Here is a 13,058-nt window from a genome sequence, read left to right on the forward strand (position 1 = left end):
CCCGCCACGTGTCTTGCGTAGTAGTGAGTGCCGCAGACTCCCTATCGGACTTTTCGTCAATGGGTCGAATGTCTCATCATGAGATCTCTGCTGCTCTACATGTGCATCAATATCGATCCTTTGTCCTGCTGCTTCCTCCGCAACATGTGGCTCCGGTCGCCCTTCTGAAGTATCCAAGTCATCTGACCTCCCACTGGAAAATTGGATCCTCGTCCTCATCCTCAATAAATGAATGATGTCCAATCGCCAACAGATCCAATGGGTCCTCCTGTGCTTTTCTTCCTTCGGATCGGAGCAGCCTCTCTCGTAGCTTCATATTGTAGTGATAATACACTAGCTTCTAAAGCTAGTCGTACCCTAGTCTATTGTGCTTATTTGTGTAGAGGAGGGGAGCATGTGCTCCAATTTCTATCACAAGGTGAGGAGACTGTCAACCATCCATCATAAAACCTCACAGTTAGTCCCGTACATGGCCCAACATTCGCCTCCGAATTTTAAAGTTATTTCATTACTTTCAGATTTTGTACAATAATATGAAAACTAACTTTAAATGTAGCCACTCACATGACATCATGGTGGTTGACATATTTGTGGTGTGACACCCGAACATTCCGGTCACATTGCAGAATTTAACAATCTGTTGATGACATATAATAACCAAGGGTAAGTATGAAATCATTAAGATACAAATATGGAGAATGTAGGTGCGGAATATATTTACCTTAGTACCGAATGTGCTGTTCCCCGGATAGTTAGGGAATAAGTGCTCGTACACTTCATGTAAAACCCTCTTCAGTTCATTGTCAGCATAGGGATTTTTGCTGTAGTGGTATTTTGGATTTAGGAAATACATTGAAAACCAAGATGATTTAAATATTGAGACATTAATAGCAAAGTACTGGAGCATATAAACAAAGAAAAGTATATTAGTACTTACCAGCCTCATATAGTGAGTGGGAAAGCATCCTCTCCCAATGGTCATCTATTATTGCATGCACCCACTTATATGCGTTGAGGGATTTAGCCTGGATAGCTTCTTTCATCAATTGTATGGAAGGATACAATGACCCCATCAATGAATTCGTTTCATTGTCCACCATCCTCAACACCACATAAATGAGCTCCAAAATACTGACTACCCCGCGTATGCGATCCCAGAACGAGTGGCGAAACACGAGCACTTCGATTCTCCAGGTTACTCTATTCCCCTTCTTAGCCCATTCTATGTAGTCATGAGAAGTGAAAAGCTCTCGTAGCCCCTACTTGTGTTTGAGGAGGCTATTTAGGGCAATATAATTTGTGGCAAACCGCGTTGCTCCAGGGCGCACTATATCCCCACTAGACTTATCGCATATCGCGGCTAATAACCATGTGTGGTTGTATATGAAGGCTGTGATGAGCCGTGCATCGGTAATAGTGGTCTTCACTGACGACCTATTCCCAATCGCCTCTAGCATGAGATCAATACAATGTGCTGTACAGGAGGTTCAATACATATTATACCTGTTTCGTATATCCTTCCCCGCCTTGACAAATGCGCTCCCATTGTCTGTAAAAAAATGCACAATATTCTTCCTCCCAACATCATTGATGACATGGTACATTAATTTGTAAATGTAGTTCGCATCTTTAATCTAATCACTCGCATCTACGGACTTTAAGAACACTGCCCGTCCTCTACAATATACGATAAAATTTATGATCGAGCATCCTTGTTGGTCCGGTCCAACTGTCACACATGACGGTGCAACCGTACATCTCCCATGACTGCTTATGTTAATCCACATTTATTCTCCTCATGTTCTTCATCTAAATACTTGCCCATTATCTCAAAGGGCGTGGGCGGCTGCACACCTTCACCCCCATGCTTCCCCTCACTTATCATATTCTTAAAATGCGTGCTCACTGCTACATTTGTTGGGATTTGATCGTATATGAAAAACTTCGCAATAAACTTCCCAACATTTTTCCTTACATCCCCTTCACTAAACATATCCTTTAATTTTTTGTGTCCCTCCTGCTTCCTTGTACATCCTCAAATCTGATGGTAAATCTAGCACCCGCATGCGACTACTCCTCCCCATACCCCTATATCTCCCCCCTGCTCCACTCTCCCCACCACGCTCATGAGTAGACCCCTCAAATATAGGCCTACTCTCTTGCCACCTCCTCTCTTGCTCTCTATACCAATTATCCCCTACATATGAAGGTCTCCCCAACTCCTCGCTAATCTCCATCTCCCTTGTATGTTGTTCATATCTTATCTTCACATTTTTTTGCAGTACAACTCTTTTCTCTTCTCGCACATCTTGTGGGCAGTTAGGATCATCCACAACATTGCGATACGCTCCTGCTAAATGCTTCTTCAAGCGGGTAATCCCTCCACTCATTGACATATGGCTACATAAATTACATATACTCTCGAATCGATTAACAAGATTGGGCCGGCCGTATCACCACCCAATATCAGGTTGTCTCCCTCCTCCCGACATATTTTATCTGTAAAAGAACATTATGTTAAAACTTGTTAGGGCCCACCTTGATGCATGTGTTGTCTATCCATGCCGCCCATCCATTTTGCCAAATCATTTGAAGGAATGGTCCTAGAAATGAAAATTATCCAAAACTCAGGTGGACCACACAATAGGGATTTTCATCATTAGAAACTTCTTGGGGCCTACAAAAGTTTTAGATGGCGTGGGAAATTGATGGATGTCGTAAAATTACTGGGAAATAGATGGATGGAGTGGATAAAACACATAAATCATGGTGGGCCATCAAGCACCGTCCAATAGGCAGTAAGCAATTCAAGACAAAAACACATGCAATATATAATGAGACACCCAAATTAGATCAAGTTAATATTTATGTTTTCCCTTCATCCAGGTCTGTCTGACCTTATGAACAGATTGGATGGAAAATCCTGAATCATGGTGGGCCCTAGGAAAGCTTCAATGGTAGACATCATTGTCACCACGACTTCTTGTATTGTGGTCTACTTGAGCCTTTTATCTGCCTACTTTTTGGGCTCATGCCCTAAAATGAGCTATCTTAATGGATGAACGGCGTGGATAAAACACATACATCATGGTGGGCCCTACAGAGCCCCTGAGAGGACCGTCCAAGGTGGACCCTACAGATTGGCTGGTGTACCACACACTACCAATGGACGCAGATTAGCTACGAAACTTGACAGTAGTGAGTCTCGCTATTGAAGTTATGTCACCACGTTCTATGGGGGCCCACCATGATGTATGTGTTGTATCCACACCATCCATCCATTTGGATAGATTATTTTAGGGCATGAGCCGAAGAATGAGGAAGATCCAAATCTCAAGTGGACCCTACCACAGAAAACAGTGGGGACAGTGACGCTAACCGTTGAAATCTTCATAGGGCCCACCGTGATGTTTATTTGAGATCCAACCTATTTATAAGTTAATACAAATATGGAATAAGGTAAAATACAAATATCAGCTTGATCAAAAACTTGTGGCCGTAGGTGTTCAATCCCCACTATTTTTTGTTGTGGGGTCCACTTGAGCTTTGGATTTGCCTCATTCTTTGGCTCATGTCCTAAAATGATCTCTCTAAATGGATGGACGGTGTGGATACAACACATACATCATGGTGGGGTCCACAAAATGTGGTGACGTAGCGAGTTCAGTAGCTAATCCGTGTCCCACCGCCAACCTAGCTGGTGTGGGTACGTGTCATGTGAAGACGGGAAGTGGATTGCATCCTACCTGTGGGGGCAACTGTGATGTAAGGGTGTTATCCACTCCGTCCATCCCTATTTGTAGATCATTTTAGGGTATGAAACCAAAAGTGAGGCAGAACCAAGGCTGAAGTGGACCACAAAGTGGTGATTGAACGCCCACCATTAAAAACTTCTTGGGAGCTGCAGAAGTTTCAGATCAAACTGATATTTGTGTTTTCACTTCATCCAAGTCTACATGATCTTATGAATAGGTTGGATGGTAAAAAAACATCACAGTGGCCCCTAGAAAAGTTTCAATGGTGGGTGTCACTATCACCGCTGCTTCCTTTAGTGTGGTCCACTAGAGCTCTAGACCTGCTTCATTTTTTGGATCATACGGTAAAATGATATGAGAAAAGGGATGCACAACATGGATAATACCCTTACATCACAGTGGACCCCACAGAGCCCAGCCCAGACGTATTATTGTGCGGGCGGGGGTAGGATGTAATCCGCTTCCGCGCTCCTTGAGCTCGAGTTGTATGCATGGTTCAAAGGATATTAAAGTTACATGGGCCCCATAATGATCTGTTTAGTATATCCACATCGTTCATGCATTTGGCGAGACCATTTTAGATCTTGATCCCCAAAATGAGTAATATCCAAAGCTCAAGTGTACCACACCATAGATAACAATGATTCTCACCGTAAAAACATTCGTAAGCGGAAAGACAAATATCATATTCATCCAAAAATTTTGTGACCCCCAAAAGGGTTTCAATGGTAGACGTTCAATCCCCCACTGCTTTTTACAATGTGGTTCACTTGATTTTTGGATGTCTTATTTTTCGGCGCAAGCCTTACCATGAGCTCGTCAAGTGGATAGACAGTTTGGATATAACTCATACCTCATGATGGGACCCATAGAACTAGGTGACGTAAACACACCAGGTAGGTCGGTGGTGTGGTACACCAACTAATCCTCTTCCGTTAGAAAAGGGGGATGTAGAAAGCCTTCCGCAGGAAGTTCGTGCCCTGGGATGGTAGGTGGGGTCCACCTTGATGCCCCAACAACACCTGTACCTAGATCTCGCAACTGGGGAGGTCGGCATATCTCATTAGAGAATTAGGTCGAAACTCTAAATAACAATATGAATCGACTAATGTAGATCATAGAGAGATAGAATCCTCTCCCTGGTCGCGAGGCAAAAGAGGGTGCTGCTACTGAGCAGTCCCAACCTCCATGGGACCCTCCAGTCCAGCCTGAGGTTAGACCGCAGTCGAAGCATCCCGGCCAAATGCCTGCTCAAACTGCAAGAACTGCTCTCACCGCCTCCGACTTGTGTCACACACTAGACAACCGAAGGCGGGGGAAGACTCTCGAGGTGGTAGGAGAGAACGAAGTTCCCTGGGAATTGGAACTCAAAGAACTACATGGTCAGATCGGCGACATGCATTAGGCCTACCGTGCACAGGTTCTGACCTCGATAGAAGCCATGCTGGAAGAAGCTGAACCTCCGTTCACCGACGACATCATGCAAGCTCAGCTCCCTCTCGGATTCAAGATGCCCCAAATGACTCCCTATTTCGGGCCCGCCGACCTGGCAGAGCATCTTGAATCTTTTAGGGCTTGGATGGAGCTCTATGGTGCCTTGGCTGCGGAGATGTGCAGGGCATTCTCCTCGACTCTGATAGGAGCAGCTCGATAGTGGTTTCGACAGCTACAACCGAAGTCCATCAGTTCGTTCGCATAGCTCAGCAAGATCTTCGTTACCCAATTCATCGTAGGGAAAAATAGGCAGAAGTTGCTGACCCACCACCTTACTATCACGTAAAAGGAAGACGAGTCGTTAAAAAAATTATATCAAGCGCTTCAATCAAGAGGCGATGCAAGTAGAGGGCTATTCAGATTAAATAACCTTAGTAGCTGTGGTTGCTCGGTTGAAGGAGGGCAGATTTCTTTTCTCAATTAGCAAGAATCCTCGACGACACTGGCCGACTTCCTCAACCGAGCTCAGAAGTATTCCAATGCTGATGAGCTTTTTAGCTCGTGAAAGACCAATCAAAACGCCGTGAGCTCGTCCAAAGACAAGAAGCGCAAGGAGGAGATTCAGCCTCCCAGCATTAATAATAAAAGAAGGAAAGACGATGACTCAATAAGACAGCGTCCAAGCCGCCGACCTGAGAGCAGATTTCGGTCGTATACTCCTCTGAATGCCACGCTCGAGCGAGTCCTTATGGAAGTTCAGGACAAAAGACTCTTAAAATGGCCGAACTGGATGAGGTCCGATGCCGACAAGCGGGACAAGTGAAAATATTGTCACTTCCACTGCGACCACGATCACGCCACCGGCGACTGCTTCGACCTCAAGTAGGAAATCAAAGCCCTCATCCATGTCGGGCACTTGCGGGAGTATGTTAGCAGAAGGGAAGAACAGGCAGACTGGGATAACGAAGTAGCAAAGGAACAAGAACAATAATGAAGCTACAAGTGAAATCCACACTATCTTCGGCGAATTTGCGGGAGGAGGAGATTCAAACCGAGCTTGAAAGGTTCATGCCCGAAACATCAACTGTAACAGCCCGGAACATCACATCTACCTCACCTGCTGACCTCTGAAAGAACAGAGAATTGTCCCTTGCAAGCTAACCTTCATCGAAGAGGACGCCCGTGGAGTCCACCACCCCCATGAAGATGCCCTAGTGGTGACCATGACTATAGCCAACCGCAAGGTGTTTCGCATTTAGGTGGACACCGACAACTCAACCAATATCCTCTTCGCTGTCGCGTTCGACAAGATGGGGATCGGAAGATCCCGACTTCGGCCCATCCAGATCCCTTTGCTCGGATTCGCAGGAGAAAAAGTCACTTCAGAAGGATCTATACTCCTTCCAGTCACTGTGGGAGAGGGACAAAACCATACGACGACGATGATTGACTTTCCTATGGTTAACTGTCCTTTCGTCTACAACGTCATCCTCGGATGACCGTCCCTCAACTCCATGCGAGTAGTAGTTTCTACCTACCACCTCGCAATGAAGTTTCCAACAGAGCATGGGGTCGAGCGGGTAAGAGGAGACCAGCTCGAGGCTCGTTAGTGTTATTCTACAGCCTTGAGGACGAGCACGCTACACCGTGCCATGGCTATAACTTCTCTCGATCCCTGGGAGGAATCCCTCGAGAGAGTTTCTCCAGTAGAAGACCCTGTGGCCATCCCTCTTTCTGAGTTCGACCTGACCCGTACTGTATAGGTCAACTCATTCTTACCCCCAGTCTTCGAGACAAGATCATGGACCTTCTGCGATGCCACGCCGACGTTTTTGCTTGGTCCCATCAGGACATGCCCGACATCAGCTCGGAAGTAATGGTCCACAAGCTAAAAGTGGGTCCTGACCACCAACCAGTTAGGTAGAAATGACAAGCTTTCGACGTAGAGCGCTACACCATCGGCGAAGAGGTTGGCAAGCTCCTTGAAGCTGGTTTTGTTGAGGAGATTTACTATCAATGTTGTTAAATAGCATGTGCGATCGTGTGCGTTTGCATATGCCTATGCGCATATGCAATCGCACAATTGCATATGCCGTCGCACATTTTTTTTTTAATTACATTTTTCAAAAACTTAAAAAAAAAAAGAAAAAAAGAAAAATAGGAATAAATTAAGAAAAAAATGAATAAATTATTATATACCATTGGCCCTTGAAATTAAGGTGTCCCATATCTGTTACGATACGGCCATAACAACCGTTTTGTAACGGTAACGGTCATAACTGTTACGCGTTACGGGGTCGAAATGGCCGTAACGGCCCCGTAACGGTCCAGGCACAACGTTTTTCAAAAAATAAAAAATGGCCGTAACGGCCGATATGGGGGCTGTAACGGCCGTTTCGGCCCGTATCATAACGGTAACGGTGGTGGCCGTTACGGCCACCGTTACCGTTACGGAATACCTTGCTTGAAATACATTTAATTTAAGTAAATAAAACCAATTACATAATGAATTTAATATTAAGTCATCAATCATCCACAATTCTACATTCTACAATGTAGTTAACTTGACATTTAACAAATATGAAATATCAACATTCAACATTCAACACTACTTACATCAACACACTTACTAAACAAAATGAAGAAGTTATTTATTTATTATTCATCTAATTATATACTATATATATTGATCTAGTTGCCATTGTGGCATATCAGGTCCACGACCATCATCATCCGAGTCATCTCCTTCCACATACACTTCTTCTTCCGTTTCTTCATCATCTGTATGTACTAATACTTCATCAACATCCAATGGTGGATGATCTTCAGGTTCATTATCACCATCTCCCTCTTCCATCTCCTTAATCTCTTTAACGGGTTAACGGCTACTACTCGCCCCCCGGCTCCCCACATCCTTCACCTTCGAATGGTAGTACCTTCACAAGGTGTCGACATCTTCAACTTATGCCTAAGTCAGGTCCTCTCCAACAAATACCGGGTCCTCCGTCTATATGAGTCACTCGTTATCTGCATCCAACTCATCTAAGCAGATAGGGTTAAAGAAACCAGACTTTTCTTTCCTAGCTTGGAATCGTTCTCGTAATTTTTTATTGTATTGAACGAAAACCAACTCGTTGACTTTTTTTGTTCAAGGCGATTCCCTTTCTTGGTATGAATCTGCAAAAAAGAAAGCGCATTTGGCATTAGCTATTTAGATAATTAATTTAGTTTAGGCCTTACACTAAAAAATTGAAGTTGACAATTACTAAATAGTCTAAACTTACCGCCTCGAACGTGCTCCAATTGCGCTCGAAACCATTGGCAGAACACATGAGTCCAAGAATCCTCATAACCAGCTTCTTTAGAGCTGAATCCTTCCTGTTCGGGTCCACTCCATAGGTAGCCCACCAGTCAGCTGAGAAAAACAGTTTAAGTAGGTTAGACACTTTATAGAAAAACTATTTGTAAGACACTAAGACTAACATTCATAGTAGTACCTGCTAGGTAATTTCATTGTCCGATGCCTTATTACGATATCTCTTGAGGATATCCCCTCGGTTTTTGTATAGAAGTCCAGCAAAGTTGAGATCTTGCGCTGTTCTTCTCTATCTGGAATCATTCTTTCCAAACATTAATAAATCTAACTATATGCATAGTAAGTGCTTCTGCTGGATCAGCAGAAGCGAATAAACAGGCTGGGTTAAGGATGTAAGCAGCCGAATACAATAGAGATGACATTTGGCTGCCTTATCTTCTATCTATAATATCTAAAATTAGCTTGTAATAATGGTCTTTATAGTTAAAATTGTCCATAATCTTATTTTTTGCCCTCTCCATCGCATCATATATATAGTCCATTGCAGGCTTCTCATCCCCGTCCACCAATCGCAACACAGTGATTAAGAGCTCGGATGCTTTTAGCGCCTTTACCACTTGTGTCCAAAAACTTTGCGAAAGGATTGTTTGTTGAACCTGTTTCCCTTCAGCCTTTTTTGACCAAGGCCTACTTGTAAAATCGCTCGACACTATAAAGCTTCTAAGTTCTGATTTTTTTACATGTAATCTTTGTAGTGTTAAAAAAGCTGTAGCGAAATGAGTGACTATTGGACATAGCAAGTTACCTCCAATGTGTTTTCTCATTCGACTAAAAAGAAGGGCGTGTTTGTACATAAAGGTCGTGATTCTTCTTGCCCTTCCAATCACACTTATAAATAACCTACTTATATCTTCTAACATAAGATTAACACAATGGGCCGCACAAGGGGTCCAAAATAAACGACGCCTCTTCTCCATAAGAAGACGTCCGACCATTACATACGAGGCTGCGTTGTCTGTAATTACTTGTATAACATATTCCTCATCTATTTCTTCAACTACATTTTCTAGTAATCTAAACAAGTATTCTCCCGTGTGTAAATGGCCCGATGCATCCACGGACTTCAAGAACATTGTCCCAGCTGGACAATTTACCAAAAAGTTAATGAGAGACCGATAAGATCTATCAGTCCATCCATTGGCCATTAGTGAACACCCATATGTTTTTCACGATTCCTTATATTCAATTATGAAGGATCGTGTATATTCACTTGTAGTTTTCACGCATGTCTCCCTCATTTCATGATATGAAAGAGGTTTAAGCCCAGGTCCAAATTGACCTATAGCCTCAACCATTACTTTGAAGCTTCTCAATTTAATGACTTTAAAAGCAATGCCGGTTCGTTAAAACCACTTAGCAATATATTGAATAGTGGTTTTTTCATCTTTTTGTTTATACTGGTTCTCTAAAGTTGTTTGAGCCGGCCCTTTGCCTCTACCCCTTTGGTTAATCACATCCTCGGGGTGTGGTCTACACCATCTATCCATGGGCCCATGCCCTCTGGCTCTTTTCGAGACCGTTGGTTGTACTTGTGGTCTAAACCAGCCTATCGAAGTAGGGGGAGTAGGACTAGTGATGCAGGACATGGAAAATTAAATATGATATGCAAGATTTCAGGCTTAGATCCTACCAATTCAGAAACAATCACACAAATTCCACATCCCACATGAAAATTCAAACATTCAATTAAAGGGGAATCTATGCGGGTCCAAGCCGACACAGGCTAGGACTGGACCAATAAAATTATAAGCCAAACGATGTCAAAGGGAAATAAAATCAACTACTCATGCATAAAAATCAGTCCATAATCCAAGGGATTCCCTAATTTCAATTCAAGGAACCCTAAGGTGATAAAAATGAGCAAATCAATTAGGGATCATGTAATATAGGGTTAGGATTCATGAAATACGGCTATGAGAGGATAAAAGAGGATAAAAACCTGAGCCAAAAGATGATCCCGCGTGTGGACAGCAACAATGGCTCAGATGGACGTGTGTGTGATCCCGGCCGCACGTGTGGGGCCCACTATTCAGAAAAAGGCCACCTTGGCCCTGGTCGGCCAGGGATGGACTCCAAAACTCCCAAATCTCAGCTCGATCCGATGTACGGTTTGTGCGTGGTGCTCCGCCGAAGTTTCAGCTCGCCTGCGGGCCGAAATCTGGAAACCTGCTGTAATGAAGAAATTTGATGCAACAAAAGGACAAATTCGAAGTACGGATGGTGGGGGAAGATGGAAAAAAAGATGATGGAAGATGGGGGTGAATTGGGATCGATGTGGCTTCGCACCACGGTAGTTAGCCCTTCGAAAAGGGAGGGCTTCGCACCCACTTTTGAATTCTTCCACAACTCACGAAGAGAGCAGAAAAATAAAGCAAGAATTTTTTTATTAACTTCCATGAATGAAAAAAACTACAAGGGGTGCCTATTTATAGGGAGAACCCTATACCCAAAAACTCGCACCATGTGCGACACCTATTACTTGGCGATAAAGTAAACTAAAATAAAAACCAAACAAGGAAATCTAAAGCGTTCACGATGTTCTAAATAATAACAATAAGCAAAGCCTAAAATATAAAACTAATTCGACGAGTGGGCCACGATCATGAGATCCCATGGTGGGCTTTTTCTTGACTATCGGGCCACTTTTCTGAACCAAAACTTGTCTTCTAGCTAGGAGGCCCTCCCTGGACGTCGTCATCGAGCCAGATCGATGATGGGGTCCTCTTCCTGCGTATGTACGTGCGTAGGGGTGGTGGTGTGCGGGAGTGCGTGTGCACGATGTCCTCATCAACTCTCCCCGGTTGCGAAGATTTCGCCACTGGCGAAATAAAACTCCTAAACCGCTCTAGGATGTCGGGATCAAGTCTCAGAAGCTCCTCCTCAGTGAGCCACGCGCTGTCCGAAGTTGGGCGTGACTTCCATTTAACTAGGTATTTCTGAAACCCGCCATCCGACGTGGAAATTATCTCATGATCCAGGATATCCTCTATTTCCTCTCTGGGTGTGTGGAGGCTAGGTATGGGAGGCAGAGGCTGGGATGAAAGGTCGGGAAGAGGCCATGGATCAAAGGGTAAGGTTGGGACATCAGGATGGGTGGGCGAAGGGCCGGACAATGTATCAGTGGGTCCCTGAAAAGCAACTAGATCCTCCACATTGAATGTGGAACTAATTCCCATGAAAGGTGGAAAATCTACCTCATACGCACTGAGACCGTTTTGCTTTATAATTTTGAAGGGCCCAGCGCTACGCGCGTGTAACTTACGAACGGCCCCTTGGGGGTACCGCTCGGGCTTGATACGGACCATCACAGAGTCCCTAATATTGAACTCTTTGAAACGTCTATGTAGGTCTGCAGAAAATTTGTAATGCTCATTACTAGTAGTGATCTTTCGCCTGATTTCTTAATACAATGAATGTATGTGATGCGCAAAAGACTCTGCAAACTCTGATGGCCTATGGGACAATGACATGGGGATAAGATCAATAGGTTTCCTAGGCTTATAACCAGTAACGACTTTAAAAGGACTTAGACCTGTGGACCTATTGACAGAACTATTGTATGCAAACTCGGCTATGGGTAGTACGGCGTCCCATGTCCTGGTATGCTCCCCCACTAAACGTCGAAGTAAACTCCCTAGGCTCCTATTAACCACCTCAGTCTGGCCATTGGTCTGAGGGTGGTAGGCAGAAGAAAACTGGAGCTTAGTATTCATCATGTGCCATAGTGTCTTCCAAAAGTAACTCATGAATCTCACGTCACGCTCAGACACTATGGTTTTTGGTAACCCATGCAGTTTGACAACCTCACTAAAGAATAGCTTGGCAACATGAGAGGCGTCGGAGGTCTTAGAACAAGGAATGAAGTGGGCCATTTTAGAGAAACGGTCCACGACAACGAATATGGAGTCATGCTTTCGAATAGTCTTAGGAAGTCCGAGCATGAAGTCCATACTGATGTCCTGCCAAGAGATGAATGAGACTGGCAAAGGTGTATATAATCCTGTATTCTGTTTCCTCTGCTTTGCCAGTTGACAAGTACGGCATTGCCCTATAATTTTGGCCACGTCCCGCTTGAGGCTTGGCCAATGAAATCTATCCTCCACTAGGGCAATGGTCTTGTTACGACCGAAATGACCTGTAACCCCCCCCCCCCCCCCCCTGAATGTAACTCCCAGACAAGAAAATCACGAAGGGAGGTGCGTGGTATGCACAAGCGGTTACTCCTAAACAAATATCCGTCCAAAATCAAATACTCACTGTTAGCTCCTGACAGACTCTCTAATAAAGACATACACAACTCCAAAATCTGGACACTCAGAATACTCTTCTTTGATGCGCTCAAGGCCCCTAACTTCAACGTTCATGGAGTTGAGTAATGCGACTCGACGACTCAACGCGTCGGCTGGCTTATTCTCTACACCGGCCTTGTGCTTAAGCACAAAAGTGTACTCTTGAAGGAATTGAACCCACTTAGCGTGCCTGGGGCTTAATTT

The 13,058-nt window shown here is 44.2% G+C and overlaps 1 protein-coding gene across 3 annotated transcripts in view; it reads left to right on the top strand.

Moving 5' to 3' along the window:
* LOC131225948 (pentatricopeptide repeat-containing protein At5g55840) overlaps nucleotides 1-13,058 on the top strand; it is a 62,441-nt gene that overhangs the window by 19,550 nt on the left and 29,833 nt on the right. The gene's annotated exons all lie outside the window — the stretch shown is intronic.

This window comes from Magnolia sinica, chromosome 14 (genome assembly GCF_029962835.1).
Source record: "Magnolia sinica isolate HGM2019 chromosome 14, MsV1, whole genome shotgun sequence".
Taxonomy (NCBI): Eukaryota; Viridiplantae; Streptophyta; class Magnoliopsida; order Magnoliales; family Magnoliaceae; genus Magnolia; species Magnolia sinica.